The sequence below is a fragment of the Pinus tabuliformis genome, chromosome 6 (genome assembly GCF_031772625.1).
Source record: "Pinus tabuliformis cultivar Carrire ecotype Pingquan chromosome 6, CPIR1, whole genome shotgun sequence".
NCBI classification, from domain to species: Eukaryota; Viridiplantae; Streptophyta; class Pinopsida; order Pinales; family Pinaceae; genus Pinus; species Pinus tabuliformis.
Window position 1 is genome coordinate 1,434,728,912 of NC_142292.1, and position 27,575 is coordinate 1,434,756,486.

Consider the following 27,575-nt stretch of genomic DNA (forward strand, 5'->3'; position numbering starts at 1 on the left):
TAATGATGAAAGAAGATTATGGGAATTCAAAAAGAACCATCATGATAAAGATAACCAATCATATTAGTATTAGTAGAATAATGACAACAAAGTGATGAATAATTGTGTCCTTTCCTCTTCCCTCCTATCAATTCAAAGCAATTTCTTGTAAAAATAGCAATTTTATGTAATTTACTGATTTTAGTGTGTTCTAGTTTTGTATGCATTGCATAAGTGTATAGCTGTGCTCCAATAGACTCGAAACATCAGGAACAGTAGGTGTCTTTGAATTGGAATGGCAAGGAGAACAAGCATAAGTAAAAGGAATACAAAAATGTTGGCGTTTCAAAGGGGAACAACAAAAAAACGCAAGCGCTATTCCTTTGGAAAAGGAATAGCAGAAAAATACAAGTGCTGAAAAGGAACAACAAAAAATGCAAGTGCCATTCCTTTGGAAAAGGAACAAAAAAAAATACAAGTGTTGTTCCTTCAGAAAAAAGGAACAGCAAAAAAACAGAAGTGTTGTTCCTTTAGAAAAGGAACAACAGAAAATACAAGTGCTATTCCTTCGGGAAAAAGGAACAACAAAAAAAATGAAAGTGTCATTCCTTTGGAAAAGGAACAACAGAAAATACAAGTGTTGTTCCTTCGGGAAAAAGGAACAGTAAAAACCAAAAGTGTTGTTCCTTTGGAAAAGGAACAACAGAAAATACAAGTGTTGTTCCTTCAGGAAAAAGGAACAGCAAAAACCAAAAGTGCTGTTCCTTTGGAAAAGGAACAGCAAAACGAAAGTGTTGTTCCTTCAGAAAAGGAACAACAGAAAAAATGTGTGTTGTTCCTTTGGGAAAAGGAATAGTAAAACGATGGAAATGCTGAGCCTACAAAAAGGAACAACAAAATGCAGAGTTCCTTGAAAAAGGAACAACAAAGTGGTGAGAATGCTATTTCTTTTTGAAAGGAATAGCAAAGTGAAAATATAAAAGAATATGTACAGAAAATAATTTATGCTAACAAAACAAAAGAATTATGTACAGAATCAAGAACAGTTGAATCACTTAATGAACCAAAGGTGAGGAAGATTTCTCTTCCTCTTCCAAAATTTGCATGTTGGATTCTTCGTGGAGTTACTGGTAGAAGGATTCCAGAGTAAGTGGTTTGTGGTATAGTCGAACTCAGTGGTCGTTTGCCTTGAAGGTATGTCTAGATCCATCAATGGTGATTAAAGTAAGGGTGCCATTATCATGTACCTTCTAGATTTCATATGGTCCCAGCCAATGAGTCGGAAGCCTTTCGGGAAAATCCTGAAACCTGGAATCGTATAGGAGTGCCCAATCTCCTTCGCAGAAGACTTTCTTTTTAATGAGGGTGTCATCCCATTTAGTTCATTGCTGTTGGATCAATGTAGTGTGTTGAAGGGCAGAGAGCCTGATTTCATCTAGCTCATTGATCTGCTATAATCTATTAATCTGTGCCTCGTTTAGATATAGACCGACTTCTTGTGCTGTTCGTAGTGTTTTTATTTCAAATTCTATCAGAAAGATGGGTTCCTTTCCAAATACTAGTTGGTATGGTGAATAGCTGGTAGTGCTTCTCCATGTTGTTATGTAAGCCCACAAGGCTTCTGGTAATCTTGCAGCCCAATCGCATCTATGTGATGCAATGGTTTTCGTTAGGATTGCTTCTATTATTTTATTAATGCTTTCTACTTGACCATTTGCCTATGGGTGGTATGGAGTAGTAATTTTATGCCGGATATGATAATTTTTTAGTGTTGCAGCAATCTTGTTACCAGCAAACTGTGGTCCACCATTTGTAATTATATCTCTTGGAAGCCCATATTGGACAAATATACGGAACAGGAACTGTATGACGGAATCCTCTGTAGCTCTTGGTAATGCCTCTGCTTCAACTCATTTGATGACATATTCTGTTGCTACCAAAATATATGTTTTCTAGTTCGAGTATGGGTTAATTGGACCAATAAAATCAAGGGCCCATCTCTCGAATGGTTCAATAACTAGCTGTGGATTCAGGGGCATTTTGTCGAGCTGACCAGGGCGTCATGCTCTTTGGCAACTGTCACAAGCTTGAATGAACTTTTTTGTGATGTTTGTTAGTTTGGTCATGCTCCCTTGTCGGCAGCCAATATAAGCATTCGCAGTTGCAAGCCAAGGTCTACCTAGAATCAATGGATGTCCATCAAGTCAGTTTTTGGGGTTTATTATCAGAAAATCAGAAAGATACTCCTAGGAGTCAATGGATACCATGACATCATGTAGTGTGCCTTCTGGCCTAACCACAGATCGGTCAAGCAGTTCTAATAAAGTGGAGGTTGGTTCTACTGATGTAATGCCCAGTTTTTGGCAAGTGGTAGTTGTTAAGATATTGATTGCATCTCCTAGATCAACTAAGGCATTTGAGAAGGTTTTCCCATTGATTTGTATGGTTAATATTGGATTTCCTGGGTCTTCATATTTAATGGTTGTTTCTTTTCCTGATAATAGGTTGGATAGAGTACCAACTACTTGGAATTTTGGGTTAATTTTTATTTTCCTCCTTGGTTTCTTTATACATAGCTCTTTGATAGTCTTTGCATATATAGGAAACTGGTTTTCAACTTGAGCGGTTTTGTCTCCCTCTGTTTCAATGATGCACCTAGATCTTAATTGAAGGTCATTACACTCGCTTAGATATGTTCCTATCTCTGATGTTTTAATTATTTGAATAGATTGGACCAGTCTGTTATTTGGATTGGGGTTGGGTTGGGCTAGGAGTTGCGGTCTTAAGTTAGACTGGGGATTTGGTTGTAATGTTGGTAGTGTAGGTTGAGGGAGCAGAATGGTTCCTAGTGGCTGATTCATCGACCTTTGCCAGTTTGTCTACCAGGATTGACTTTGTGAAGTAGAAGGGGACCATTATGTTGGATATACGTTTTTTTCCAATATGGTGGAGTATAGGGAAAATTTGGCCAATTGGGTTGGCTTGCTTGATTCGGCCATGGAGATGATGAAGGAAATGGTTGTTGTAACCAATTCAGGAAGGGAGGTTGATTTTACCACATTGTATTATATTGTTGAGCATGATATTGTGGAGGCTGAAAAGAAGAAGCTGGGTCTGAGAACATACCTGATTGCCATAGCTGCCATTGACGGCTCTGGCTCTTATTCTTCTTCCTTGTATACTGCTTTCAATCCAGGAAGTGAGGGACAACTCTCTGTAGAGTGGTCTTTCATGCAAATGGCACAAACTTGGACTGCATATAATGGACACTCCTTGTGACTGTGTTTCTTTCTGCATCTGGGACAGAAGATTGCCAAATTCTGTTCTGCCTCTGCTTGCTTTTGTTTAGCCTGCATAATATCAAGTTGTGTTGTCAGTGTCCCCAATATGTCAGTTTTAAAATTTTCTAATAAATTTCCAATTTCTGCATGAGTTACTCCTTCTGCCAAAATTCTGTTATCTCTTGCAAATCGATCATGTTCTGCTAGTTTCAGTCTTGTGCTACCTCTCAAGCTCCTGATACATAGATTAATAATGTTAGCAAAATTTTCCTGATAAATATCTCCTTTTCCCATAATATTTAGTGTTTCAATCCATTGTTCCTTCATTCCCCTAATTAATGCTATTTTTAATACATTATTAGGTAAGGGTAATGATGCATAAGGAGATCTTTGAAGATTATACTGAAAACGTTCAACGTACTCTTCTAATGTTTCATTCGGTCTAGCTACCATCTGAAATATTTCATCTTTTAACTCTCTAGACCTACAGTAATCCTGATATTTTTTAGAAAAGACTCTTTCATTTGATCCCAGTTATTTATAACACCACCACCCAATCCCATAAACCATCTTAAAGCAGCCCCTTTTAATGTAGAGGGAAATAATTTCAGTTTCTAGGGATCGGTGGTATAGTCATATCCTCTACATAGCACATCAAATTCAAATAAGAATGCATCCGGATCTTCTGATGTAAGGCCATGGAATGTAGGGATATGCTGGAGAGGAATTGCTTTCATAGGTGTGTTAGCTGCAGTATCCACAATGGGGTATTGTAGTGTAGAGGTTTGGGTGTTTGGCTGGTTTTGGGCCATCTGGTCAAATATATGCAAATAACTTTCTAGGATATCTAGGAGGGTATTCCTGGGTTGTCGAGGGGGAATGGCTCTAATGGGAATGACCTTAACAACACTTCCTTTATCTGGGATGATGAGAGTGCCTAATGTCTGGGGGGATTCTTGAGTTTCTTCAACTTTGTTATAAATTATTTTTGCAACACTTCCCTTATCTCGGCTACTTAATGGCTGAATTATCCCAAGAGGAGATCTTGGTTCTTCAGTTTCCCCGGTTTCTCCTCTTCCTTCACAGAGGTTGCTAAGGTTCCCTTCTTGCAATGATTTTGGGATAGAATTTTCAATTTCTTGAAAATCTTGCTCTTCGGTTTGACTGTGCACCTCAGCAAAGGCTACAGATGGTGATCTTGTGGCCTGAAGGGAACTAGTAGGTTGTCTATAAATAACTTTTGTAGGCCCTACTGAAGGCTGAGATTCTTCTTTCTTAAGGATTTCGTCTATAAAGGTCGATCGGTCAAGGGTCACCAGCCCCTTAGCTTTGTCAGGATTGGGTAGAGGTTTAGGATTCTTTTCAGGCTTTTTCTGCTTAGTCATGCACACAAGTCAAATGCTAATTTCTACCTAAAGAAAACAACAACAAGTCTGTAGGAAAGCGGGCAGGGGAGCAAGGCTATTACATGCTCCGTACGCAGGTTCTTACCTTCCATTTTTAAAACCCAGTTCTCTCCTAGCAGGTTCTTACATCACTCTAGAAAAGAAACAAATGGCTACACTCTTCCCCAGCAACGGTGCCAAAATGTCGAGCAGTAAAAAGGGTCTTTTTCACCTCTATTTAGCTCACATTAACTTGTCAATCCAGGAATGATTTGCTATCTCAAAGAGTGTACTCAGTTTGAGGCAGTCATTTGTCAAGGTAATGCTAGTAGTATAGTGCTCTAAATACAAGAGTAAACAGATGCTTGGAATAAGATTTACTTACAGAAAAGAACCTTAAGACTCAAATGATGCACTCGGAAAACTATAGCAATTTATCAGTCAAGGGTACAATAACGATAACTCATCAATCTGTAAACTGATGTAATTAAAGATAATCAAGGAAAATATCATCAACCTAGGAACTAGACAACAAATGTCAATGTTCACTACAGTCTTAGATCGTTCCACACACCAAACATTGATAATACAAATAACAGGGAATGGAACAACAACTAGTTCTTATAAATAAGATTGAACAACAAAACTCAGTCTAAGGAAATAAATGCAGCAATCGTATCCTACAGAAATCAGATAGCAATCTTTACTCTGGGGATAAATCAGACAGCAAACAGAAATAGAATGACAACTAATTGGCAATGAAATATAGAACAACAACTAGAGTTAAATGTAAATGTATAATGAACCAAGATAAATAACACATGTCGCACGCTTAATATTAAGAGAAACAGTAATCTGACTTCGATACAATAGGTATCAATCTCAGTTATAAAGAATAACGATTGTAATTCGTAATGGAACAACAATGTCAATTGAACAACAATCACGATTAAGTGTAAACCATAGATGAATACAGTAATACCAACTTATGAATGTTACAACACGGTTGCTCTGTAATTGAACAACAATAGCATTCTGTAAGGAACAACAATGTTATATCAATGATTAAAGGAATAGCAATGTGTTACAAAGTCAGAATGAATAATACAACATTCCTGTCACAGAGAACAACATTACTCAATTGAACATAAATCAAATATAACAGAACCGTGATGTAAAATAACAAAACACATCAGATTACCAAATAAAGCTAATAATGAAAACCACACACGAATTAGAGATAATGGTATAGGAGCAAGTGTTCCACCAGGGCCAAGCCCTTAGCCTCCAGGGACACACTGCTTGAGATTACTCCAAAATCAGAGATGAAATGACAACCAGATTTATATTAAAACATCAAAGCAGAGTTACAGTGGATCACTTCTCAATGAGAGTCGATGATCAAAGTTTCAAATACAAAGGAGAATTACATAAAAACAACAACAAGTCGTCCCCCGGGCTAGCAGTGCTGCCCCTTCTTATAACAGCCAAGCGGAGATATCAATGATGCAAAAATAGTTAAGATAGTGATCCCTTAGGATCAAAGGATCCTGAGGGATTCGCCAGACTGTTAATTTCTAGTTATCTATTTGTTCTCTTGCGCCGATTCAATATCTCCTTTTCCCTTTCCTGGCTGATATGCTCCAATTTGATTGTCTTTTTTGCATGCGATTTCCTGCTAGAGGGACAACAGTTAACTTTTCCCTGTCTTTTCCTTTGGGACGACAATATTTCGTTTTTTTCTTTTCCTGCATAAGAAAATGGCAGTTATTAGTAGTTTTGTGTTGCATATAAATCCCTTAGATTTTTTCATTATTTCTTATTATTTCCCTAGTTCATGATGCAAAGAGGTTATGAGTTTTGAAGCAAAGATGACAAAATAAACGTCTAAGGGTCATCTTAGGCTGATGTAGAAGCCACAAGTTCAACTGTGAATTTCCTATTATAAGAGAATGATCAGATGGGAAAGGAATTGCAGGTGGTGAGGCAGAGGATAGAACAATCTTCAGGATCTGTTATGGCTGAGATTATAAAAGTGATACTTGCTGAAGTATCGACCCCTGAGACCACCATGCAAAAACTGTATGATAGATTTGTCACTGTGCACAAGGCGGTTGTCCATCTATATGGTTTTCAAAAGCACTGATGAAGATTTACCAAAGTCTCAAAGACATACATTTTGTTATTACACATGTACAGGAATGGACAATGAGGTACAATGGATCCTCACTTTCCTTCCACAAGATAATGAAGCCACAGGCAAAGCTAGACAAAGCATGGATTCAAATTTTAATGTAGAACTATGAGAAGCCCTCCACTCATCACTAGCATTGAGGATTCCTATGCACGATTGTTCAAGAGTCTAGATGTCTTTGTCATAATGAGGACACATAGGATCCCTTCAATCATATCCCTCACTCAATGCATGAAGAAGAACAAAGTCTTGATGTAGGTTGATAGGTACATGGAGTAGTTGATGCGAGAGGCCACCAACGATGACTTGCATTTGAGCACAAAAAAAATGGAGAAGTACATCGATGGGCTGGCCACACATACGACAATGATGTGCATGCTTCCAGATGAGTTGGATAAATGTTCCAAAACCATATACCTGAAATCCATGGAGGAAAGAGTTTATTTCGAGAAATACATCACCAAAAAGTACGAGGACACAATAGCATAGTACCAAGCTTGGTATCAATTCGTCACCGACGACCATCAAGATGATGTTGTTGAGTTGGTAATTCCCCAAGATTCTAAGTGATGGTTTATGTTTTGTTAGGCTGACTTGAGCCTATTTTTTCCGACGTGAGTATATGTGGAAATTGTATTATTATTTGTAAATAGATTTTAAGTGAAATTCGAAGCGTCATTAGTGGAACGTGAAGAGTCACTATGTAATGTAAAGAGTTATTTGTAAAGGAGTTGAAGAGTCATGAGGTTAGTAAAAGAGTTAAAGGGGAATGTCAAGGGTAATCCCACCCTTTGCTATATAGAGAACCTCATAACTCATAGTAGGGGCTTTTGGGAGCCAAGATTTTGGCTAGGCATTGCTTAGAGAAGGCTTGGAAAGTATTGTGACGAGACTTGGATTCTCCACAGCATAGAACAAGTACATCTCTTGGAGGAGTAGGTAGTCTTGACTGCAATGTTCCACTATTGGGGCTAGTAGATGTGAATGATGTATGTACGGATGGAACTTTCACTTAATAATATAACTAAGCCAACACATTTTCATGCAAATGTTGTTATTGCAGTTCGACTATTATGGTTACTTTAGAAATGTATGTTATTTAACCTACACATTTGTGTATGAAATATTTTGTATGCAACTGTATGAATCTAGTTGAAGATGTGTTGTTGTATTAACCCGTCACTTTGGATTGTGGACTATTTCACTTCCTTCTTGTGATGTCATTCCGCTCGTGTGCTCCTTTTATTCTATGTACTATTATAGGCGCCTAAGGGACACACTTCCTTTTCCGCTTTGTGTGTTAGAACCCCCTTGCATATCACTTGACTCGGTGTAAGGTCACGGACTTTCTTCCTACAAAGTTATCATACTTACCTCTGTGTGCTACCACAGTCAATGCACTACTTTAATACCCACTACTGTGACTCCTAGTCTAAATAGTATGAGGTCTAGTTAGGAATTCTTACTAGGGAGACCCCATAGCATTTTGGCGAGTCTAGCGCCATCAAGATTTATGGCACTAGAAATAGGGCCAGATGACAAGATGAGCCCTCAAAGTCAGTTTTGAATATCTCCACATCATTCATGACTTACATTACAATCTCAAACCTGACATGGTTTTCTTATGCACATGATTTTGAAGTGGTGGAGGATGTCATTGATGTCTTGTCATGAAATAAGTACAAAAGTGAAGGTGGAATAGCCCTACTAAGAAATGGAGTTGATTTCTTAGGTTTCTATGAAAGGCCTCTAGGTTGTTCGCTTACAAGTTCAAAGGGCATGTTGAGAAATGGTGTCGCACATCGCTAGCAACCTCTATTCACTCTTTTAACCATATGATCAGAGAGTTAGGCAATGAATTATTCTGTTATGATCATAAAGAACATAATAAGAAAAATGGAATTATGAAAAGCACTTTATGAATCTATTGCGTAATTTTGGGATCGCTTCTGTAATCTTTCTTTTTAAATCCCTGAAGAGGAAATTGATTGGAAATTTACCAAAGAAAGATTTCAGTATCTCCTTCACATATCTGAAAATCCACATGACTTAGAATCATTCGAACCCTTCCCAGCATACCTTAGTGTTATTGCTTCGAAATATAAGATGAAGAAGGTTGTTTTCACAAGTGACCCTCCATCCTATTCTCATTAAACAACTCTAGCTCCATAGGACAAGGTGGGAGAAGTTACGAACCAATATTTTGAACTGTCACCTCCTCCCACCCCACCTACTTTGGATATTTGTGCATATTTGGACTACAACCCTGGTGGTTATCACATGCTCTCATTCTCTCAACCTTCGTCGTCTAGTTCCTATGATCCTCTAGATTTTACAGTGTTGTGTCCACCCATTCTAGACTCCACATCTGTTGTTCACAGGGATCAAGTTGTCAATGAAGGTAGTGTTGAGAAGCCAACCTACACTCTCATTTATGATGAGTATGTGTGGGAATCTGAAGAAGAACCTACGGTGAAGGATGACCTCCTTCTGTCCACACCTCATTCGCTCTATCTTGACATCTTCAGTGATTTTGCCATTTAATATTTTTCTTGTGAAAAATCATACCCGAATGTTTCTAATTCTGATCACTCATAGGAGACATAGGATGTCAGTTCATCATTTGATTGCAGAGAGAACAAATATTTATTTCAAAATCTACCCATTCTGCGATATTTTCTTTTTGAAAATCCAAAGGGTGAAAAATTCTATTTCTCTTCAACCCTTCTGTATGATTTTTCAAATCATGAGGATGCTGATGCGCATCTCGAATTTTCCAATCATGGTTGTCGTCATATTTTTACCCATTCACTTGATCATGATTTTGATTCACTCACTGTTGATATTTCTAAGCCACTAGTCTTTCATGATACATCTTTTCATGAAGTGGAAACCCCTCAATCTATTTATGCACTTTAGCCTGACTTGATGGTTATATCAGGTCCTCGTAACCCTCAGGTTAGTTCCACTTCCAATAAAAAAACATTGAATCACCCCAAGATCCTCATCACTTTATCATGCACCTTGAAAATAAATCTAGTCTACATATTTCACATCCTCCACCAGAATCTTATGATCCTATTACTCATGTGTTGGAGGAATCATATGTAGCAAGTCATGTTGTGAAATGGAATTTTTCTTCTTTCTGCATGTTTACTCATTTGTCAAGATCACAAGAGTGTACATGTTTTTCATCTACGCACAATGTGTTGCCACATCATGGTACATATACACAATGTATATCATGTGCTTTTACTCTTTTCTTTTCTGTGGATGCATTCTAACTTCGAGCATTTTGGTTGTCATCATTTTATATTTCATGCTTGCTAGTTTTCTTGTTAACCATGCCTTCTCTTACATGGGCTAACCAATGCACCAATGGCTACATTGGAAGTATCACTTCATGTAAGTAAGCCCATGCACTGTTTAGCTTAGGTGTAGGAGTAGTGTTTTCTTTCCTATTTTATTTTTCTTTCATGTTTTGATTTTTCCTGCTTGTTTTTTATTTCACTTTACTTCTTTCCTTTTCTTCTCTATTTGTTTGTGTACTTGTAGGATTAGCTTTCACATGAAACCGTGTTTGGCTTCTTTAAAAAAGCAGGGTGAGATACAAGAGGACTTGTACAACTATCAACATTTGGTTGTTTATTTATTCCATCTCCTTATGAAGATCTTCCGTTCTTTCAGTTGATGATACCTTGATGCAAAAAAGCACTCCTATTAGAGTGAGTCTTGGTGAAGCCACAAGGCTTTCACTTTTAACTAATACCACCTACTCTAATCGATTTTCTATTTTCAGTTAACCCTTGTCAACTCAGTCAAGTAGTGTAAGGCAACGGGGAAAACCTTGACAGGTATGCCAGAGGTATATATAACATCGTTCTCTAAAGGGATAACCTCTTATTTTCTCAATAAGTCGGGATCCTTCTTCCACCTCATGAAATAAATTAGTGCCTATGCATAGTTCTTTGAAAAATAAAAATGAAAAAATAAAATAAAGGTGAAAGCAGAGAAAGGCTTCGTACGCAGAGAGGTGAAGCAAGTAACTTCGTCAGCATATTGTCCAGGCTCTCTAGCAGTAGAGCGATGATTCTGTTTCGGAAATGACTCCGTCAGGGTACTGTCGAGGCCTGTTGGCAGCAAACCAACACCAGAGATGAAACTAAAACTCTGATTGTCTATATTAATTGTGCATTAATATACCCCTCATCCCCAATCAAAATAACTTAGTTGAATTGGCTTGGCATGTGTGTTGATTGATAAAGAGAATAGCAAGGACTATATCTTTAACTCAATCTAGTGAAGGAACCATGACGATCAAAGAATTGAACAATACTTCCGGAGGAGTTAGACTCTCTTTACAAGAGAAAAGTTCCATACAAAGAGTTGGAGTTCTACCAGTGCGTTGTGAATGTTGTAGCAGCTACCACCACCCTCCAAACTTTTTACTAAGCTTCATTTTGGATCCTCTTTACTAAATTATCAACAACTTGTCTTACACTACCCAGGTACTTGTGTTTTCATTTAAGGTTTAGCTTTTGTTTTACAGCATGTGTTTGCTTACTTTCTCTGTTGTCTAATCATAAGCAGACCTTGTGACTTGGTTGCAATATGGTTCTAGCACTACCTTGATGATCTGCACCATCTTAGGGGGAAACCAGCCTTGCTCTTAGGAAATGCGTAGCTCAACCTAGCAGTGAGCTTTGGCTCCATAATTTCACAGACCCAGCAGGTAGCTTGTCTTCAGCTAGGAAACTGTGCAAACCATGACATGAAACCAGAGCTACATCCCACAAATTGTGCAAAATTATTCCCTCAACTATTGCCCAATGCATGTGTTGGTGAGTCACCCATTTCTCCCAGAACTACACAATCTCCCCATGCATGCATGGAAGCCTTTCCCAAAAAAGGAAAATGAAAAAAGAAAAAAATAATCTCTAAAAATAGGGATCTAGTTTTATGAGTCGGAGTTACATTTGACTTAATTTGAGAAACTTCCGCCACTTGTCGCTTTTTCCTAGATTTTTGGCCTTTGCGTCATAAACCATAAATCAATCAAATCTATTTAATGGACACTACCAGAGCTCATTTTCAGATTCGATCCTGGAGCTCTAGAATTCTTGAGGCATCTAGGAACCTTTGGCACAATCGGCGCAACTTTTTTGGGCAAGTCTTGCTTTTCTTGTCTTTTGCTGCTTTTTCTGTCACTTTTATTTTCTTGGCATGTGAGAGTGTTGTTTTACACATTTTATTGAAAGAATATTGGTGTTTTGATTTTTTTTTTAACTTGTAGTAGTATTGTTTTATGTTTTTCATTTCCTTTCCTAAGCATCGCATGCATAACCCAGTTTTTACATCAACGATCGTCGTTGTAGTGACTCTCCCCCCAAGCTACGTTTTTCTTATTTTTGACTTATTCATAAATTTTATTTGATTACATGCATCACTATTCACTCAGATGTGCACCAACCATCGCACACACATTCAGATCTTCTCAATTTCATGTTACCCTTAGGAAGATCTAGACTATCTTGGCTCAAATCTAGCGCTTCCTGACTTGCACTATGCATTTCTAGATCTCAAGGCTCTACCTTGGCTCTAGGAATTACATAGAAGATTCTAGTGCCTCACTCCAACTGCTCACTCCATAGTTCGAGGAGCTAGTCTCATAGTTTTTTCGACTGTGATTGTGCAATGTGCAGTCCCAGCTATCATCAAAGCCAAGCTGAACTGCGCATTTCGCAGTTCCAGTCATCAGCAAGCCACACTAGACTGTGCATTGCATAGTTCTAGTTAGCATCACCTCTCACTAGCAGCTGGGATTGCGCAATGCACAAATCCAACTAATAGTCCCTCACCTCTGAAACACAGAATTGTGCAATCTTGCCCAATAATTTCCTACTTTTATTGAATGATCTATCTCGAAGTGCTTTTGATTTCAAGCTAACATATGCATGCCATGAGTGTTTCCTCTATCTCCACGTGTTATCACTCAGGTTGTCCCTCAGGTTGTAAAAAGGGATACGGCCGAGGTAGCCACAGACCAACTTTGGACTACAGGTTCTAGCCAACCTGCAATCAGAGAGGGCTCTCTCTTTCTGATTTAGATTTGTTGAAAATGATTTTAGGCTAGGTATTGGGTTTGAGGGGTTTTTGTTTTGGTTTTGGTGGGAAGATTGATATCTTCAAGTAGAGAGGCTAAGCATAATCTGATAAATTTCAAACCATTGGGCATGGAGACGAGGAGGAAGATTGGTGGTGCGTTTTCTCGGTCACAGGAGAGATATGTGGAGCAAGGTAGCTGCACATGAAACAATGTTTCAGGTTTAAAGGATGGAATGAATGCTAAGGAATGAGAGGCAATCAAGAATCACTCTTTCAGCTTAACAGAGGGAAGTAGCAGAGCTTTACCTAGGGGCAGTAAAGAATCCCTAGATAATTGGCCAACATAGGGGAATTAGGGTAAATATGAGCAAGAAGGAATTCATATTCATTACCAATTCATTCAGATGAAAACATATAGAAACAGCAGAAATTGAGCATAGAGTGCTGTAAACAAATTCTAAGCTAATCTTTCTTTCTACTATTCAGATAGTGGTTAACAATAAAACAGAGGTAAGATGCACTTATTGTTCCAGGTTGCAACGCAAGAATTCCACATTTAGTTTCCAGAAATATTTAACAACACATCACACCGTCATACTCCAACTCTTCAGCAGTCTTTGATTATAGAAAAAATCTCAGGTATATAGTGTGAGCCTCTAGTGAGAGTTATCAATCGACCAACTCTTGAAACAATAGAGTGGGTCGTATATATAGAAAAAAAACTCTTCAAAACTGCTTATTTACAGTTTGACCTAAACATGTCTGAAAGAAAGGTGATTATTTTAACCTAATCCTAGCAAAAATAAATGTGTGAAAATATCTCAGGCTGCACTGAGGGTAGCCGTATCAAAACTGAGTAAATTATGTTGTCCTCGGTGGCTTGGTGCAGTGTTTTCTGAAATAAATGAGCATGGGTCTCTGCTTCTTTGCTGTCCGGTGGCTTTGAATGCTTTAATTGTGATTTGAGGGCAAGGATGGGCTTACGCCTCTTGACTTGACTTTTTGGGAACTCATTAATGCTCAGGTGCTTTGAGCCCCTAAAAAATCTTGGCTGATACTCTTTGGCTCTTCTTCTTCCTCTGATACTCTTTGACAATAAACTGGGCTACTGCTCTGATGTGCTGTGTGTTAAATCAACATTTAATGGCCGCTGTTCGGCCGTCGGTTTCCTTCAAAACTGTCTTCTGCTCCTTTCTGAGTGCTTCGCGAAGAAAAACGGGTCATTCGGCGCCTTTCGGGCTTGCTGGGGGCTGCGTGATGAAAAGATTCCCCATTCTGGCCTAATTTATCCAGCGATGCGCGATTTGCGCTAGGCGCAAATTGCGCATCAAAAACTGCCTCAGAAACTGATTCCGGGGCTCTAGAGTGCGATTTTTGCCCTTCGCGCCAAAATTGTTGATAACGTCAGCATGGTGGGACCTTGTACGGAGGATGACGTGGCACGATGACGTCAGCATGATGACGTCATCACGTACGGAGGTGATGTGGCAGTACGGTAGGGGACACGGTGGCAGGACGTGTCATGGTGACTGGGCAGGGGGGTGACGCAAGTGGGTGACGTCACTGGGCAGGAGGCGGTTTCCGGTTTTGGGGCGCACCACCTTTAGACAGAGGTGGTTTTGGGGGAGGGGGCTCCGCCACAGCCCAGAAGGTGACGCGTGGCGGGAGTATGACGGGAATACCGCCCATCTCCCGAACGCTAACCTTCGGGCGGCTTGAAGATGGGAAGGCCTGCCCACCGTAGATTTGTGGGGCGGGCGATCTGACGGCTGGCGGCGAAGGTGAGGCGGCAGAGGGATAAGGGGTGGGAATATACACAGAATATTCTGATTTTAATAATGCGCGGCGGTGGGTTAAAACTTAGGGAACGGTGAAGTTTGAGGGTTGTATGGGCTTAATGAGCGCGGATAAATGTTTTTATGAACAAAACTTAGGGTAAGGGAGCCAAAAGTGGGTTTTTTAAGGGTTTTAGGGCTAGGGGAGAGGTTGTTAGCATGACCAGGTGTCATCTAACTCCTGCTATGACACGGATGGGCTAAAAACAGCCCATGATGGACCATTTTTTCCCTGACTTAGAAGAAATATGGCTATAGTGCTAGGGAGGGGATATTTAATATTTTTGGGATTTATATACATAGTTTTAGCAGGGGAAGGGGATACAGATTAGGGATTTAGATAATACAGTCAGTAGTTAATATGGAGATGACCAGAAAGTGCTAAGTTAAGGGTCCTTAGGCTAATTTTGGGAAAAGAACTTGTAAAGAAATGAAATCCTTGAGCGAAGCAGACCTTCACCAAGGCAGCTGTTATGGAGAATGATGGAACTAAGAGGAATCAAGCAGATCTTGACCTCTTTGGGGAAGTTAGTAAGTGACTTGGGAAATGAGAAGAAGGGGAAGTTAGTTATGTCTAGCTCGAGCTCCTCTAGATAAAAACCTGCCTGATAACTGTGATATGAAAAGACAAAAACACTTTGTAACACAAAATTGATCATAAATCATCATTTTGCAACCTCACAGCTACCTACCCGGCCTACTTACCTAACATTTTTTCTTATTTTGATTTGGGTGCACTTAGATTTGCAAACCCAGATTTACAATTTTTCTTTTGAATGTTTCCTATCTAGATCTACACTTATTTCTGCCAAGGGCCCAGATTAAGCAGTTGGGTCCCTTTCATTCTCTACCTATCTACAAATCTGCCAAGATTAAGCTGTTTGGACAGATACATTCTCTATATTCTAAAACAGGAAATTGAAACCTAGGGAGGCCAAGATTAAACTGTTTAGCCTTCCCTTAACTGAAATGAACTCTTCAAAATGGAATGACTCATCAAAATTGGAATACAGTAGTGGCATGTGGACTGGCACACTTCATGGCATCTTGTGGAAATATGGAACACTGCAGCCTGCAAAGTATGACATATTTGGCATGTTAAAATGTCAATCATGAAAGATGAAACCCTATTGCAATAGGAGGCTAACAGTGGCTCCACTTGGGGATGGCTTTTCCTTGTGAAAAGTCAAGAACAGCAGGTCAGATTGCCTTGATTTTCTATTTGTTGCTGTAGACTGGAAACATTTGTTCTGGCTGCTAAAAAATGTGAAACTTTGAAATCTGAACCATTCTCTCCTCAATTGAGTTACTGTGAACTGTACAACATCGCCTGCTTTCTTCTGCGTGCTTGATAATTATGTACAATGCTGCTGGAACATGCCTTTGACTGCAAATAGTTCTTTTCTACCATGAATTGCTTGTAATGTGACAGTTTTCCTCTTGCTGTTTTGCTCAAATTGGTGTAGAGACAGAGATTTTAGCACTGGAATACTTGCATTGGCTGTGTCTTCGCAAAATTTACTGTTGCTCCTTTAACAATAGGCCTGCTTATACGAAAATGAAAAATAAAGTGCTGATATATACAAATAAGATTGTACAAAAGATATATACAGGGCTGCATTGTTTCCTTTAAAAGGGATCATGGTAATGTTTCAGCATACGGCCATTGACAGGGCCTTCTTCAGCAGAACTATCCTCTACAGATTTGAGAAAATATGTGTTATTTCCCTGAACAACAGAAATAACGAACGGCCCTTTCCATAAAAAATCAAACTTGGCATGTTTGCCCTTGTCTTCTCTTCTTGAGTCCCATCTTAGAACTTTGTCACCAACATTGAAATCCTCAGCCTTAGCTCTCTTATCAAACATCTTTTTGAGCTTTTCTTGCAAAATTTGAGCTCTGTCATAAACTTGTTCTCTGGTTTGCTGAAGATGAATGGTTTGATTAACTCTTCTCTGAATGTCATTTGGTTCAGCCTGAATCTCCTGTAATAGTTTGATAGTAGGAATGCCTAGGGATGAAGGAAATCTAGCCTCCATGCCATATACTAGCTCATAAGAGCTCATTCCAATGGATCTTTTGCTCGAGAGTCTGTCTGCCCATAGGGAATTCACCAAATTTTTGTGCCATTTCTTCTTGTTTTCTTCTAGCACCTTCTTTATGATGTTGATGAGGCTCTTGTTAGATGATTCGGCCAAGCCATTACGTTGAGGGTAATAAGTTGTAGAGTGGCCCAAGGTAATATGAAATCTGTGGCAGAAATTGATCATTTTTTTGGACTTAAAGGCAGCAGCATTGTCAGTGATGATTTTCTCAGGGCAGCCAAATCTGGAAAGGATATTTCACTCAAGGAATTGGATAATGATGGTGTCATTGGCTTGTCTGCAGGGAATGGCTTCAACCCACTTAGTGAAATAGTCGGTGGCTGTTAGGATCCATTTGTGCCAGCCTGAGGAAGAGGGATGGATTTCTCCAATGAAGTCAAGACCCCATTGTTGAAAAGGTTTTTCGGTTAAGATGGGTTTCAGGGGCAGGGGTAACAGCTTTCTCCTGCCCTCAAAGATTTGGCATTTGTGACATGACATGGCAAACTTCTTTACATCTGCAAAAAGAAAGGGCCAATAGAAACCTGCCCTTAAAATTTTATCAGCGGTGGACTTCCAGTATAGATGTCCTCCATAGTCACCTGCATGGAATTCTTTCATGACATTGTTAGTTTCATTCATGGTTAAACAATTAAGCAATATACCTTCATGATTTCTCCAAAATAATGCACCATTTATAACACAAAACTTTAAAGCCTTCATTTTCAAAAATCTTTTCTTGGTCCTGGACAATCCTGGGGGAGCACACAGGTTTAACAATACAAAGCATATATCAGAGTACCATGGAGATTGTAAAAAGATTTCACTGATTTGTGGAGTCGCCAGCTCCGGTTCATTGTCCAGCTGGTTAATGTCTAGGGCTTGAAAGTTTGTTTTGGACATCAGTTTGGCTAAACCTTGTCCCTTTATCAGCTTGTTTGGTTTTATTTCAATGTCATATTCAAGGATGTTTGCAATCCACTTGCCTCTTTTGCCTTCTAATCCATCTTGGGTCAATATGTCTTTTACAACAGCGTGTGGGACATATGCAATCACGTGTGAATATAAGATGTACACTCTGAAATCCTTAATGGCCTTAACAAGTGCATAGGCCTGCCTTTCCATGATTGGGTATTTCAAAGGGGCGTCTCTTAGAGCTCGGCTAAAAAATGCAATCGGTTTTTCAGCTCCTTGTTCATCCTTTTGTAAAAGGACAGCTGCTATCGTGTGATCAGATGCAAATGAAAATATGATAAAATCTTTGTCAAACTGTGGGCTGGTGAGTACAGGGGTCTGGGTTAAGGCCGTTTTGATACTTTCAAATGCTTGCTTGGTTTCGAGAGACCATTTTATCTTGGCATCCTTTTTTAACATGTTACTTAACAGTCTTATTAACTCAGCTAGATTTGGGATAAATCTTCTTAAGAAGTTGATTTTCCCAAGGGAAGCTTGCAGCTCTTTTATGTTTCTTGGATATGGGATTTGGAGGATGGCTTGGATTCTTTCAGGATCAATTCTAATGCCATATTTTGATATGATGTGGCCAAGTAATTTTCCTTCTTCAAGGCCAAACAGAGACTTCTTGGGGTTCAAGGAAATGCCATATTTCCTACATGTCATAAAATTTTGCTTAAGATGCTTGAGGTGTTCTTCATCAGATTTTGAGAATGGGGTTAAGTCATCAAGGTAGACAACTAGGAAGTCATGTATTTCTTTGGCAAATGCAATATCCATTGCTCGTTGAAAGGTAGCACCAGCGTTTTTAAGTCCAAATGGCATCTTGACATACTTAAATGTTCCCCACGGTGTGGTAAAGGCAGTTTTGTCTTGGTCGTCCGGGTGAACGAGTATTTGATTGAAACCTGAAAAGCCATCTAGCAAAGAGATTCTAGATGACCCCACTACTCTTTGTAGGATGTGGTCCATTTTGGGCAAAGGATAGTGGTCCTTTACGGAGACTTGGTTTAAATTTCTCAGATCTACACAAAGTCTGATTTCACCTGTCTTTTTTCTTGTAGGAACAAGATTGGACACCCATTCAGAAAATCTGATGGGTGCTATTATGCCTGCTTCAAACATCCTTTTTACTTCCTTCTCAATTGGGGAAAGAAGCACAGGGTTGATTCTTCTAAGTTTTTTCTTGAAGGGTTTCTGGTTGGGTTTCAATGGAATTGTGTGTTGGATCACCGAGGGGTCGTAGGATTTCAAATCCTCATAGCTCCAAGCAAATACATCTTGGAATTCTTTGAACAAATCAATATACTTGGGCTTTTGATCAGGTGGCACATTTTTGGACAATTTGATCATTTTGGGTTTCTCTTTTGTCCCTATGTTGTGTTCCTCTATATTAGTGTTTATGGGTTGCAATTTTGGTTTTCTGGGCACATCATTGGCGTCAAACATGTCTTCTAATGGGGTTAAGCCAGCAGGCAGAAAGTTATCCTTTAAGTCAATGATCTCTGCCTCTGTTTTGACTATCTCTTCCAAGCGCATTTGTTTCAGCTGTTCAATGTTTTCGTTGTCAAAAATAGTTGGGTTCAGGATCTGTTTGGCTGTTGCAGCTGTTACATCTTGCTGATTTTCAGTTGTTTGGTGTTGGGAGTCGTTCATAGCATCCATGTCGATGTTAATATTTGAAAACTCATGCTCAAGGGTAAGAAAATTATTAATCTGGGCATCATTTTCGAATACTTGCCAATCTTTAACGTTATTTGGGACAGCGGGCCTATGTTTTATTTCAGCTGTGAAGTGATGGTTTGGGTCAAAAGGAAGCTTGCATGTACTAGCAAAGGTGGCTAGGCTGTGTGCATGAATGTTATGCTCTCTTGAAATCTTGGCCAGCTTGAATTCAGTGAATGCATTGAGTATATTAGTGGCAGTCGTCCTATAGGCTCTCATTCTATTGTCATTGGTAACAAAGTTACCTTTCATCTGTTGTATGATTAAATCAGAGTCACCTAAAATAGACACCTTTGCAGCTCCTAGAGCTTTGAGGAGTTTAAGGCCTAACAGCAGAGCCTCATACTCTGCCATGTTATTTGTGCATTTGAAATTCAGTTTATAGGCATGGCCTTGTGCATGATTATTATGCGTATTGTGAATCCAGACACCTGCCCCTACTCCTAACTTGTTGACAGAGCCATCAAACTCTAAATACCAAGTGATTTCTAGCTTGTGGTTAGTGCTAAGAGTTTCAGCTGTTTTAGGGTTGGGCAGATTTGCAATTTCTGTTTGGGGATGTTCTTCTAACATGCTGGTTGCATTAACTCTTGTGACAGTTTCATGGGTATATGCAACTGACTCTTCGTTGATGTGTGCTTGTTGCTCTAGAGCGAAGGGCTCATTATCAATTGGAGAATTTGTATCATCATTAAACAAAATAAAGGAATCCATATCAGAGTGGATTGAGTAAATGGGAAAATTTTTAGGCTTGCTCTCACTACTCACCACATATTTCATGAGCGTTTCTCTATACAGTCTCTTTGGTTGCCCAAAGACTGAAATGGTGGCATAGGAAAGGTCTAATTGAAGGGATCCTTGGAGCTTTGCTCCCCATGACCTTGACAGGAGCATACCATATTTTGGTGGAATGTCAGTAACCACTACATCCATGAGGATGGTCTTATTTGGATATTCAACTAAGGAGACACACAAGTCTTTGATGAGGCCTAGACATTTCACTTGACTTGAGTCAAATGAGTATAAATCTTTGTAAGGTCTTGTAACATCAAGATTTAGTTTTTCCATAACTGCTTTGGGCATAAGATTGTACGATGCCCCAGAATTGAACATAGTGTTGTGTAAGACTTTGTCATGTATGTGCAAGCTGATATAAAAGGGAGGGATAGGTCCATGTGTTGATTTCCCATTAACCTCTGGGCCAAATAGTAGTTCTGGGGTGTCATCTAAAACATTTACATCATCCTTAACCTCTGGCATTTGAAGTGATCTTTGCATTTGTTGCCTACATACATCGTGTTTGGAAAGTTTTGAGAGGGGAATGGATATCTTCAACTTAGCTATTTCTGCCTCTAAATTAAATGGCTTTTCCAATGGAGTTTTGGTGTTGATAATGGCAGTTTTTTCTGTTTCATTTGAATTATGTGCAATTTGCTCTTGTTTATCAGCGTTATGAGGACTGATTGCTTGCGGTTTTTCAATTTCAGGAAATTTTTTTGGAACACTGTTCGAGCTTTCTTTCGAGGAAGAAGGTGGCAAAGGCTAATCTTTGGAAGGCTGCAGGTCTGTTATGTCTTCTACAGTCACTTGATGTGGGTTTGGGAGAGGTATATCAGCTGGTTCTGTCATGACAGCCTTGCCTTTAATCTTGTTGGGTTGTTTGCCATCCTTTGTTTTGCTAGGTTCAGAAATATCAATGGTCCTAGTTCTCAGCTTATATTGTTTGTGTACTTCATACACAGCAGTATCGTAACCTTGTTTAAAATCAAAAGACTCACCAGACTTAGTCTGAAACTGATTACAGTCACGTTCATTTTGGTCTTCTTGGCTCAGAAATGTTTTATGCTCACCCTTTAGATCCATCAGGTTCATGTGAGTGTCCTCTATGGGTTCACTAGAAATAGATCCTTCAACATAGTTATCTTGAAAAGGGGGTCTTATATCATGGTCTTGGTTAGACCTACCAGCATTTGTGTTCTACGTTTTCCTAAAATTTGGGTTCCTTATGGTATTAGACTATTGTCCTTCCCATGATGCTTTTCTCTCAACATTTTCTACTCTCTCTCCCAGCCTTTGTAGGCCACTAATAATAGCATCAAGCTTTTGATCAAAGGCTGAGGGTTCTTCCTTAAAGGTGGTTCTTCTTTCCATTCTAGCTCTGTTTCTCTTGGCAATTAAGTTGGCTTCTACGCTGACAGCAACATTTTGCATGTCTGCAAGGGTCTGAGGAGCTCTTTCTTTTAGCTTGTATGCCATATCCGGGTCGAATCCATCAGGAAATTTATACAAGGCTAGATCAGGGGGAGGCCTTAGGTTCTGTGGTATTGCGTTATATGCATTATTGAATCTTGCACAGTACTCCAAAACATTCTCTTGAGGACCTCTTTTAATTGTATCATATTCGGCTAGTATGTTCAAGGGGTCTTTCTTTTTCTCCCATCTGTTGGTAAAGGATTGGTAAAGCTCATCTCGGGTGGTTATGGAATTTGCAGCGAGTGATCTGAACCAAGTTCTTACATCACCTGTTAAACTTTGAACAAAAATTCTCATTCTCACGCTATCATCGTCTATCTCGTAGTTTTCAAAATAGTCTTGCATCTTTTTAGTGTGCTGAAGGGCAGTAAAAGGACCATTACTATCAAAATATGTGATTTTAGATTGGTACTCTTGAGGTAAAGCCCTAGGATTAGCAGGCAGTTGCAGGGGTGCATATCTATTGGCCATATTGGCAGGGATAAGTGGAACAATGGGGATAAATGGAACAACTGGGACGACAGGGATAACTGGGATAACAGGAACAACAGTAGCTGTGGTATTTGCAACGAATGGAGGTGTGGAAGGAGTGCTTTGAGATGTGGATGATGAACATAGGGAAACAGGGGTAGACCAGAATAAAACCTTGACAGGAGTTGGAACAGAGCTAGGGTAAGCTGTTTCAGGACTCAAATCAGCAAAATGTTCCTGTCTTTCTTGCTTCCTAAGGATTTTTGGGATTAAGTTCGGGTTCTCAAAAACAACTGGAGGGTCTGGATCTGGATTTGACCTTGTGTATCGTGGATTTTTCTTAGGAGCCAGCTTCCGAAATTGTTTTTTGGTATTTTTCTGGGAATATTTTTGTAATTAGCAAGGAACTGATCAGATTTTTGGAATAACTGTGTATATCTTAAAACTAGCATGAAGATTGACTGAAGAAGCTTTTATCTACTCCTGTAAATGTAAAACAAGAACAGTTTCAAAGGCTTCTTGGCTGACATTCAGGCTTCATCTGTAGTTTTAAGGGATATACAACAATTAGAAAGTCGATTTTTCCTGTGGATTTTTACAACCTTCTTCGTGAAATTAACCGAGGAAAGTCCCCAGTGGAGTCGCCATTATGTTATCACTCAGGTTGTCCCTCAGGTTGTAAAAAGGGATACGACCGAGGTAACCATAGACCAACTTTGGACTACAGGTTCTAGCCAACTTGCAATCAGAGAGGGCTCTCTCTTTCTGATTTAGATTTGTTGAAAATGATTTTAGGCTAGGTATTGGGTTTGAGGGGTTTTTGTTTTGGTTTTGGTGGGAAGATTGATGTCTTCAAGTAGAGAGGCTAAGCATAGTCTGATAAGTTTCAAACCATTGGGCATGGAGTCGAGGAGGAAGATTGGTGGTGCGTTTTCTCGGTCACAGGAGAGATATGTGGAGCAAGGTAGCTGCACATGAAACAATGTTTCAGGTTTAAAGGATGGAATGAATGCTAAGGAATGAGAGGCAATCAAGAATCTCTCTTTCAGCTTAACAGAGGGAAGTAACAGAGCTTTACCTAAGGGCAATAAAGAATCCATAGATAATTGGCCAACATAGGGGAATTAGGGTAAATATGAGCCAGAAGGAATTCATATTCATTACCAATTCATTCAGATGAAAACATATAGAAACAACAGAAATTGAGCATAGAGTGCTGTAAACAAATTCTAAGCTAATCTTTCTTTCTGCTATTCAGATAGTGGTTAACAATAAAACATAGGTAATATGCACTTATTGTTCCAGGTTGCAGCACAAGAATTCCACATTTAGTCTCCAAAAATCTTTAACAACACATCACACTGTCATACTCCAACTCTTCAGCAGTCTTTGATTATAGAAAAAATCTCAGGTATACAGTGCGAGTCTCTAGTGAGAGTTATCAATCGACCAACTCTTGAAACAATAAAGTGGGTCGTATATATAGAAAAAAAACTCTTCAAAACTGCTTATTTACAGTTTGACCTAAACAGGTCTGAAAGAAAGATGATTACTTTAACCTAATCCTATCAGAAATAAATGCGTGAAAATATCTCAGGCTGCGCTGAGGGCAGCCGTATCAAAACTGAGTAAATTATGTTGTCCTCGGTGGCTTGGTGCAGTGTTTTCTGAAATAAATGAGCATGGGTCTCTGCTTCTTTGCTGTCTGGTGGCTTTGAATGCTTTAATTGTGATTTGAGGGCAAGGATGGGCTTACGCCTCTTGACTTGACTTTCTGGGAACTCATTAATGCTCAGGTGCTTTGAGCCCCTAAAAAATCTTGGCTGATACTCTTTGGCTCTTTTTCTTCCTCTGATACTCTTTGACAATAAATTGGGCTGCTGCTCTGATGTGCTGTGCATTAAATCAACATTTAATGGCCGCTGTTCAGCCGTTGGTTTCCTTCAAAACTATCTTTTATTCCTTTTTGAGTGCTTCGCGAAGAAAAACAGGTCATTCGGCGCCTTTCGGGCTTGCTCGGGGCTGCGTGATGAAAAGATTCCCCATTATGGCCTAATTTATCCAGCGAAGCGCGCATCAAAAACTGCCTCAGAAACTGATTCCGGGGCTCTAGAGTGCGATTTTCTCCCTTCGCGCCAAAATTGCTGATGACGTCAGCATGACGTCAGCATGGTGGGACCTTGTACGGCGGATGACGTGGCAGGATGACATCAGCATGATGACGTCATCACGTACGGAGGTGATGTGGCAGTACGGCAGGGGACACGGTGGCAGGACGTGTCATGGTGACTGGGCAGGGGGGTGACGCAAGCAGGTGACGTCACTGGGCAGGAGGCGGTTTCCGGTTTTGGGGCGCACCGCCTTTGGACAGAGGTGGTTTTGGGGGAGGGGGCTCCGCCACAGCCCAGAAGGCGACGCGTGGCGGGAGTACGGTGGGAATACCGCCCATCTCCCGGACGCTAACCTTCGGGCGGCTTGGAGATGGGAAGGCCCGCCCACCGTAGATCTGTGGGGCGGGCGATCTGACGGCTGGTGGCGAAGGTGAGGCGGCGGAGGGATAAGGGGCGGGAATATACACAGAATATTTCAATTTTAATAATGCGCGGCGGTGGGTTAAAACTTAGGGAACGACGGAGTTTGAGGGTTGTATGGGTTTAATGAGCGCGGATAAATGTTTTTATGAACAAAACTTAGGGTAAGGGAGCCAAAAGTGGGTTTTTTAAGGGTTTTAGGGCTAGGGGAGAGGTTGTTAGCATGACCAGGTGTCATCTAACTCCTGCTATGACACAGATGGGCTAAAAATAGCCCCTGATGGACCATTTTTTCCCTGACTTAGAAGAAATATGGCTATAGTGCCAGGGAGGGGATATTTAATATTTTTGGGATTTATATTCATAGTTTTAGTAGGGGAAGGGGATACAGATTAGGGATTTAGATAATACAGTCAGCAGTTAATATGGAGATGAACAGAAAGCGCTAAGTTAAGGGTCCTTAGGCTAATTTTGGGAAAAGAACTTGTAAAGAAATGAAATCCTTGAGCGAAGCAGACCTTCACCAAGGCAGCTGATATGGAGAATGATGGAACTAAGAGGAATCAAGCAGATCTTGACCTCTTTGGGGAAGTTAGTAAGTGACTTGGGAAATGAGAAGAAGGGGAAGTTAGTTATGTCTAGCTCGAGCTCCTCCAGATAAAAACCTGCCTGATAACTGTGATCTGAAAAGACAAAAACACTTTGTAACACAAAATTGATCATAAATCATCATTCTGCAACCTCACAGCTACCTACCCGGCCTACTTACCTAACATTTTTTCTTCTTTTGATTTGGGTGCACTTAGATTTGCAGACCCAGATTTATAATTTTTCTTTTGAATGTTTCCTATCTAGATCTACACTTATTTCTGCCAAGGACCCAGATTAAGCAGTTGGGTCCCTTTATTCTCTACCTATCTACAAATCTGCCAAGATTAAGCTGTTTGGACAGATACATTCTCTATATTCTAAAACAGGAAATTGAAACCTAGGGAGGCCAAGATTAAACTGTTTAGCCTTCCCTTAACTGAAATGAACTCTTCAAAATGGAATGACTCATCAAAATTGGAATACAGCAGTGGCATGTGGACTAGCACACTTCATGGCATCTTGTGGAAATATGGAACACTGTAGCCTGAAAAGTACGACATATTTGGCATGTAAAAATGTCAATCATGAAAGATGAAACCCTGTTGCAATAGGAGGCTAACACCACGTACAACAATTTTTGAGTAGCTTTAAAGCAATACATGTAACATGGCTTCTAACAGAGTTGGATCAAAGGATACTGTAAGGAGTAGCAATGGAGATGTAGTTGAACATATGTCAATGAACCTACCAGTCTATGCAGACACATAGTTATTCATAGATAAGGACATGAAGATAACATGGAAGGAAATCAAGGACATATTTGCAGGCAGATTCAAGGAATATTTGTAAGATTGACAAGTTGATGTCAACATACACAAGGGAGGCTTGTATAAGGTTTCATGTAGGTACATTTCCTTCCCATGCATAGACATCGTTCACTGTATGGTCTCACAAACTGATCCCAACACAATTACATGAAGCAATGCTAGTGGAACACAACTTGCTACCTTCAAGACATAAAACTATCATAAGATGTATCACTTTCCATAGTTGGTGAACAACATGGATGCACTCTTCTATACTCCCAATAGTAAAGTGAAAACTATAGACGTCATGAAGCATTAGGTAAAAGAGCCATCAAAGTCAAGATCGATGCCCAATCAGGTATACAAGACTAAGTCACTTAGAAAGGCCTACCAACTCTTGGTCATCTTTACATGTCGGTTGTATGGTCAAGAGAGCAGATAGACCTTTCCACAGAATTGGGTGGTCATGTTGGATCATTTGTCAAATGAAGGAAGGCCATTCAATTGGTCAGATATGTTGGATCTTCAACTGAGAGTGCATGCGACTAATGCTCGAAATATTCCTAAGGATGAGCAAGCAATATTCAATATGTTTTTCTACCTGGTTGAAGCAATCTGTGCCCAAGATTAATTTCCTGGCATGGGTTCGACATGGACAAAATCAGAGAATGCTCTGATCATCTATTGCAAGTTTCTTTCTAAGTGGAGCTACTAAGGAGTCATGGCAAGGCTATCTGACCATTTCATCACCATAGTTTATAAGGTGATCTTCCAGTAGGATCCACCTTGCATGTCCCAAGAAGTGATGCAGGCATTGCTTAACATTGCGTATTGGTATGTGTCACCCGGAGGTACCTTCATCAGGATGTTTGATGGAGAGAAGCCTCTGCATGTGCTACAAAGGTTTGCCATGGATAAGTTGGGCATTCAAGAGGTTTCATATCACATCTCCATAGGGTTATTAGCAGGACTGCACAGGAAGAAGAATGCACCATGGCCATCTCTTTTTTTCAAAATTGGATTGTATGAAATTTAGAGTTTGAAGGATGTGGATGTCGAGGCAAAGGACTTAAATAAGTTTGAGTTAAACACCAAGGATTTCAATCCCTATGATCCCTACGACATATACAAGAACCATTGTGTGAAGGTGTATTATCCATGGATCCATGGGGCATGTCCTTGGCCAAAGGAGGACCCTTGGAGGTAATGCTACAACTCCTCTAGGTTGAATGAACTGGTCAGCATGGCTATAGAATGGAAAGCAGCTCTGCAGGTAGGAGCACCATAGGAAGCAACAACAACAATAGTAGTGAGAAGAAATCGACATAGGACAAGGGTAAGAGGAAGATTGTAGAGAACCCAGAGGTTGAGAAAATCTAC